This window comes from Thamnophis elegans, chromosome Z (genome assembly GCF_009769535.1).
Source record: "Thamnophis elegans isolate rThaEle1 chromosome Z, rThaEle1.pri, whole genome shotgun sequence".
NCBI classification, from domain to species: domain Eukaryota; kingdom Metazoa; phylum Chordata; class Lepidosauria; order Squamata; family Colubridae; genus Thamnophis; species Thamnophis elegans.
Genome location: NC_045558.1, coordinates 48,578,709 through 48,586,000, shown reverse-complemented (window position 1 = coordinate 48,586,000; position 7,292 = coordinate 48,578,709). Strand labels below are relative to the sequence as shown.

At 35.4% G+C, this 7,292-nt stretch overlaps 1 long non-coding RNA gene across 1 annotated transcript; it reads left to right on the top strand.

The window, feature by feature from the left end:
* The first annotated feature begins 1,089 nt into the window (after positions 1–1,089).
* Positions 1,090–6,215, top strand: LOC116520770. Its single transcript, XR_004256837.1, has 2 exons — positions 1,090–1,131; positions 5,811–6,215. It is a non-coding gene; the product is annotated as an uncharacterized LOC116520770 (long non-coding RNA).
* The last annotated feature ends 1,077 nt before the right edge of the window (positions 6,216–7,292 follow it).

The window sequence follows — 7,292 nt, the reverse complement described above, 5'->3', positions numbered from 1 at the left end:
CACAGAAAAGGGGGAAGAAAGGAAAAAAGTAGGTAGAGGAGATGATACCCTGTGGGTGTATCTGGCCTGCACACATAGGCATGGCTAAATTTCCAAACTTGTATTGTTTTTTGTGGGAAATGTTGCATGTGTTCTTAAAAAAAAGTCTAAATTATATTTATTTTAGAGTTGACACTGCTATTTAATAAATTTGTGTTTCATTTCAAATTAACAAAAAATATGCTATCAATGTTTGGCAACCATGATCAAGAGATATAGCTGGCTTTTTGCCAGTTACCCTCTCATTTGTATAGAATTGCTTTATAAATCTCTTTCATCAAACAGTTCAATGAAAAGGAAAATCCCTGTACAAGAAAAAAACTAACCCAAAGAAAAATGCAAATATTCAGGCCTATATTCACTTTTATTCCTATGCTGATCTACAAACTAATAATTAGTTTGCAGGTAATACCCTAGAAACTGCCTTTTGAAGAGATATGTTTACCTGGTATTAAAGACTGCTGCCTTTACTGCAATTGAGATGGCATTGAACAAGTTACCACCACACTCCAATAACTGAAATTTTGAAAAAGTAGATTTTAATTATTATTGTATTATTTTAATTATCATTTTCTATTCTAAAAGCCATGATTACATCATCTCCTTTTATAATAATTCTGATATAATAATAATAATAATAATAATAATAATAATAATAATATTACCTTATTTATGGTCACGGATCAAAACACGAGTACTACAAAAGAGACATAAGATAATTGATCATAGCATCATAGCAATCAGTCACCAAAAGCTTAACTGAGAGAAGTTACAGCGTTCTCCTCTAATGGTTACTGGATTGTACGAGCTGAAGCACACCTCCTGGTTTATGTTTTTTAAAGTGATGAATGATGTGTAAAATCTTGCTTTTCACATTAAATTTCATTTTATTGGATAGAACTCAGTGTTCAAGTTTGTCAAGACCCTTTTGGATCATGAGCTTGTATTCCCCGTGGCACGACAAAACCGCGGTCCACTAAAGCGCGCCCAATTAAAGCGCGTCGCTGACGTCATCAGCAGCGCGACGACGACGACCGCTGAGAAAAAGGGCGCTTTAAAAAGCGCTTTTAAAGCAAGCCGATTCACGTAAAGGTAAGGGTTAGGGTTAGGTTAAGGGTTAGGGTTAGGTTTAGGGTTAAGCGTTAGGGTTAGGTTAAGGGTTAGTGTTAGGTTTAGCGTTAGGTTAAGGGTTAGGTTTAGGTTAAGGGTTAGGTTTAGGTTTGGGGGGGTTAGGTTTAGGTTTACACGTTAATTTTAGCTTTACCGCTCACAGTGTGCTTTTTTCGTCGCGCTGTGATGACGTCAGGTACGCGGTTTCGTCGAGCGCGCTTTAGTCCTAACCCTAACCCTAACCCTAACCCTAAATGAAGGGAGAACTAAAAACAAAACAAGAACTAAAAAGATTAGGGACTGACCTATCATGGTGGCCACAGTTGCAGATACAATCCAAGTATGAAAAAGACAGGCAGGACTATGGGTTTTATAATGAACCAAATTAGCTAGATGAGATCTTAATGGAAACAGATCAAAAATTAATCAGGAGGATATACTATTATTATTATTAACTTGCAAATTGGAAGAACAAGTAAAAGAAACTGATAATTTGGGCTAAGAATTTTGGCTGCACAATAGATTTGGACAGGTGGCAGAAATTATGGAATAGAAATCATAAAACTCAATGTCAACAGCATATAAAGAAAACCTCTATAAAATGTTTTATAGATGGCACTACTCACCTGCAAGATTAGCGGACATGTATAAAAATAAATCTGTCAAATGTTGGAAATGCAATCAAACACTAGGCTCATACTACCACTTGGTGGACATGTCCCAAAGCCAAAAAATACTGTAAGAAAATACACATATGGCTGGAAAATATGACAACACAACACATAGATTGAAACCCGAGACATTTTTGTTGGGCATGCTTCCAGGAAACTATAAGGGTAACACATATTTGGTTTTACATATCCCAACAGCAGTCGTATGTTGCATATATACAATGTTGGAAAAACCCAGAAACCCCTCCAGATATAATAAAAAATTTTCGGGATGTGTAGAGATGGATAGGTGGAAAAGAAGATTCGGATTATTTTATAACATGGGAACTATTATACAAATGGTTAAATGACAGATATTAAGGTTACAGGAGTGGAATTGGATGAAATATGGTCTACATAAGAAAGAAAAACCACTAAGTAAATATTTTCATAGCTGTACAATCGATACTATAATGGTAGTATATGTTATAAAAATGATTCATAGTTTCGCATATTTGTTTATACATTACTGCATATTTGCGTGTGTGTGTGTATGTGTGTATGTATGTATGTATGTATATGTAATATACAGTGGGGCAAAAAAGTATTTAGTCAGCCACCAATTGTGCAAGTTCTCCCACTTAAAAAGATAAGAGAGGCCTGTAATTGACATAATAGGTAGACTTCAACTATGAGAGACAAAATGAGAAAACAAATCCAGATAATCACATTGTGTGATTTGGAAAGAATTTTTTTGCAAATTATGCTGGAAAATAAGTATTTGGTCACCTACAAACAAGCAAGATTTCTGGCTCTCACAAACCTGTAACTTCTTTAAGAGGCTGCTCTGTCCTCCACTCATTACCTGTATTAATGGCACCTGTTTGAACTTGTTAGCAGTATAAAAGACACCTGTCCACAACCTCAAACAGCCACACTCCAAACTCCACTTTGGTCAGATGAAACCAAAGTAGAACTGTTTGGTAGAAACACAACTGTCGTGTTTGGAGGAGAGAGAATGCTGACTTGCATCAAAAGAACATCATACCTACTGTGAAGCATGGGGGTGGCAACATCATGCTTTGGGGCTGTTTCTCTATAAAGGGAACAGGACGACTGATCCGTGTACAGGAAAGAATGAATGAGGCCATGAAATTTTGAGTGCAAACCTCCTTCCATCAGCAAGGGCATTGAAGATGAAACATGGCTGAGTCTTTCAGCAGGACAATGATCCCAAACACACCACCTGGGCTACGAAGGAGTGGCTTCATAAGAAGCATTTCAAGATCCTGGAGTGGTCTAGCCAGTCTCCAGATCTCAACCCCATAGAAAACCTTTGGAAGGAGTTGAAAATCCGTGTTGCCCAGCAACAGCCCCACAACATCACTACTCTAGAGATCTGCATGGAGGAATGGGCCAACGTACCAGCAACAGTGTGGGCCAACCTTGTGAAGACTTACAGAAAACGTTTGACCTCTGTCATTGCCAACAAAGGATATATAACAAAGTATTGAGATGAACTTTCGATATTGACCAAATACTTATTTTCCACCATAATTTGCAAAAAAAAAAATCTTTCCAAATTAGACAATGTGATTGTCTGGATTTGTTTTCTCATTTTTTCTCTCATAGTTGAGGTCTACCTATGATGTCAATTACAGGCCTCTCTCATCTTTTTAAGTGGGAGAACTTGCACAATTAGTGGCTGACTAAATACTTTTTTGCCCCAGTGTGTGTGTGTGTGTGTGTGTGTGTGTGTGTGAGAGAGAGAGAGAGAGAGAGAGAGAGAGATTATAATGACAATGATGTTTGTAAACACTTTGGACACCTAAAGAACACACAGCTCAACATAGAAATGGAATGTATGATATAAAACAATGAATATTTAATAAACATAACCTCATTTTTGAAATTGCTCAAACTGAAATAGACCAAAATAGCTGACAGCCCTAATACATTGAACAACACTGTTCCCATTATTTGATACATTGTATTGAACCTCCCCTCCACTAATTTTCTATATGAGATTTAATAGTCAAGGAAAAGGTTAACTAGAATCAGCTATTCTGGTAGCATTTTTCTCTATGGAACAATCGGAACTGAATCTATCAGACATCTCATAAGAATACTTTCAGAAATTTATTCTGAACAATGATTTCTTTTATGACATAATTATTAACTATCCATCAAGTTTCACTGTGGAATTTTAGTATAAATAGCCTTTGCTTGTCCATTCCAATTACTTCACTATTTATAATAACATCACTTATTTAACCCTTATGTTAATACAATACCATCACATTATATACTGATGGTATGGTACTAACATAAGAGTTAAATAAGAATTATCTGCAGGTATTAAATACTGTGATTCAAATATTGTACAAAACATATTCACAATCTACTAGGACATCATTAAGCTAGGTGCAACTAGTTTTGCTAGTTCTTGATTAGGTTTATATAAACTTTAGTGGGAAAATTACCCACATCTTTTTTCCTAGTACTATTATATATACACATTATGATTTAGTCTTTAAGAAATTACAGTTCCATTAATATTTACACCATTATACAAGGAAGCATGGAGCCAATTTAAAGTTTTCAATTTTGTTTATTTTGCTTTACAATTTAACATTAAGCTAATAATATATAAGAACTGCTATTGCTAGAATGTAGAAATATTAAGCATCAAAACTCAGTTTCAAAGCATTCTAAATCAAAGGCAAGATAAGGCCAGACTAATTCCAATCCTTCCAGTTGCTAGACAAGTCTTGCTTCAAAACGCAATCAACTTGCCTATCACCTCAGGTCATGAAGGGAATGTGATGAGACACGTTCATGAATTTGAGAATTTATGCTCCATTTGTTGGATTATAGCAGCTTTGTAACTATCCAACTACTCAATTCTAAGTTGTCTTGCCAAACGAGTATTATAGTTTTCAGATCTATAAGTTCACAAAGTGCTCTGTCACAGCTAGAACTGGATTCTTACACATTCATGAGGATGTCTCATCACATTCATTCATTCATTCCCTTTTTGTATTACTGTTGAACTACCTTAGCCTGCAGAACAAGATCATTACTAAGTGAGCTGCCTCCAACCGTCTGGATCAAATGCATGATAGTAACTGCTGAATTTATAATGCAGTTATTGATTTTGAACTAAGTTCTACTGAAACAAAATCATAGAATCATACTCTTGGAAGGGATCACTTATGCCATTGTTGGTTGGGGCCAACCAACAGCTTTGTTTGGGAATTCAAATTTAAAAGTCCGTATTACATGGTGGTTAAGCTCTGAATATATTCAGTTCATTTGGTATGATTCAAGAAAATCATAAAAATACATCAAATACCGCAACTTAAAAATATAGAATGGCTACAAGACAAGCCTGAAAGAGTTAATAATGTAAAATATTTTTCTGATCAAAACCACAGTACTCTGTATCTTTATTGATTTGTTTCTTTAGAAAAGAAATGAACCTGTTCAAGATATCATGGATCAAGAAAATTCTCTAAAGGATTTGCCTCACCCAGAATTTAAGGCTTCAATGGGCCCAAAAGTAAATGCAGCCCAGATCCAGTCTCATGTTTAGATATTTGTGTTGTGTTTAAAAAATTATATTCTGAACTTCCTATTTTCTAGTGTTAAATAAGAAACTTCTTTATCTATTTGTTAGGACCATGTTACTTGAGGGATCGCCTATCCATAATTCTTTCCTATACAGAAAGATTGGGCAGAATTGGTACATGTTGGGTCTTTTCAATCAAAGAATGTTATCTAGTAGGACTCAGGAGACGTGCCTTCTTTGTCACGGTATCTGCCATTTAATAATGATTACCACCCAAAGATCCATAGCACTTCCGTGCTGATGGCAAAAAAAAGTCTTTTCCAAGCTTGAGTAGGAAGTTTGTGGCATCCTGTTGGTGATTTTATTGTTGTTAGAGAAGTATGGTTCTAAATGCGTTGAACTACCTTTTTATTGTTTTTCTATTCTTATTTTTTATCTAGGCCACCCAGAATCATTTTGGAATCAGGGAGATACTAAATCTCCTGAATAATAATATACTCAATAGCTAAGATACTTGGACAATTACAAATAAAGCCAGGAAACATATTCAGTGTCCCAGATTCAGGAACACCAGAATTTTGAAGCTTCACATCAGTGTTTGGGCCAATCTCTGAGGGGAGCATATTCGACAGAGCATGGATTACTGCAGAAAATCTTCAAAATATACAATTAAATAATATCCCAATTGCCTGTAAAAAAAGGATTTTTAATGCAGATTTTTCTATTCTTTCTCATATAATTATTTTTTTAAAAAACATTATGGCTGTGATCATGAATAAGTAAATATTTCTACAACAATTTTATTTTCTAGTAAAAAGCTTTAAAAGTGAAAACATTTGAAAATACTCTACTATTTTTTTTTGTTTTTATATGAATCAGGTGAGATGATTTAGATTGGAATTAACTACAGGTAGCCCTCGACTTATGCAATTGAGCCCAATATTTCTGTTGCTAAGCAAAGCAGTTGTGAGTTTTGCCTGAGTTTACTTTTTTTGCCACAGTTGTTAAAAAAATCACTGCAGTTGTTAAGTGAATTGTGCATTTGTTAAGCAACTTTGGCTTTTCTTTATTGACTTTGCTTGTTGAAAGTCAGCTGAGGTGGTTACAAATGGTGATCACATGCCCCAATGCAGTACAACTGTCATAAATATTTGCCAATTGCCAAGCACCCAATTTTTCAACATGTGATCTTGGGAATGTTGCAACAGCTGTAAATGAAAATCTGTCAGAAGTCAGGTTTTTTCACTGCCATTGTAAGCTCGAATGATCACTAAACAAATGGTTGTAAATCAAGGATTAGCTGTACGTGCTGGACTACAATAGACATACTGAAATGTAATTTAGGGGTAGACAACTTGGTACTTGACACATAGTGGATATATTGTGGGCTAATACTCAGATTAAAAAGTCTAAAGCTGGCAAGGTGGAAAGCTATGATATACCGCTATGAAGTACCTCACTTGCAAATGCCTCTGGTCACTTTGCTTTGGACAATGGCAAAGCATAAGTTGGTTTGGAACAACAGTAGAAAAAGCCCAGGATTTAAATTCTAGATAGATATAAATGTAGGTAGGGATTGCTGTGAATTCAATAGGCAAATTTTCTACCTATCTGTTAGACTGTGAAATGTGTTCTGTTAGCTAGCTAGTGTTTCCAAAAAATTTAGAGTTATTATGCCTAGAAGCAGATAGAACTTAAGATAATTTATCCACCTAAATTATAGCCAAGTTTTGTTTAAATTATCAGGACTAGAACTCAGGATCACCCACTTCCAGCTCACTGCCTTAAACCACCATACTGATTTAGGTCTCATTTTAGCCTTATCTTCTTTCTACATGGCAGTCATCATCTTTGTATGTGCACATGCCTTCTCGGCAGCATTGACTCTTGATACCTACCCTTAATTCTGCAGTTTTCTTTGC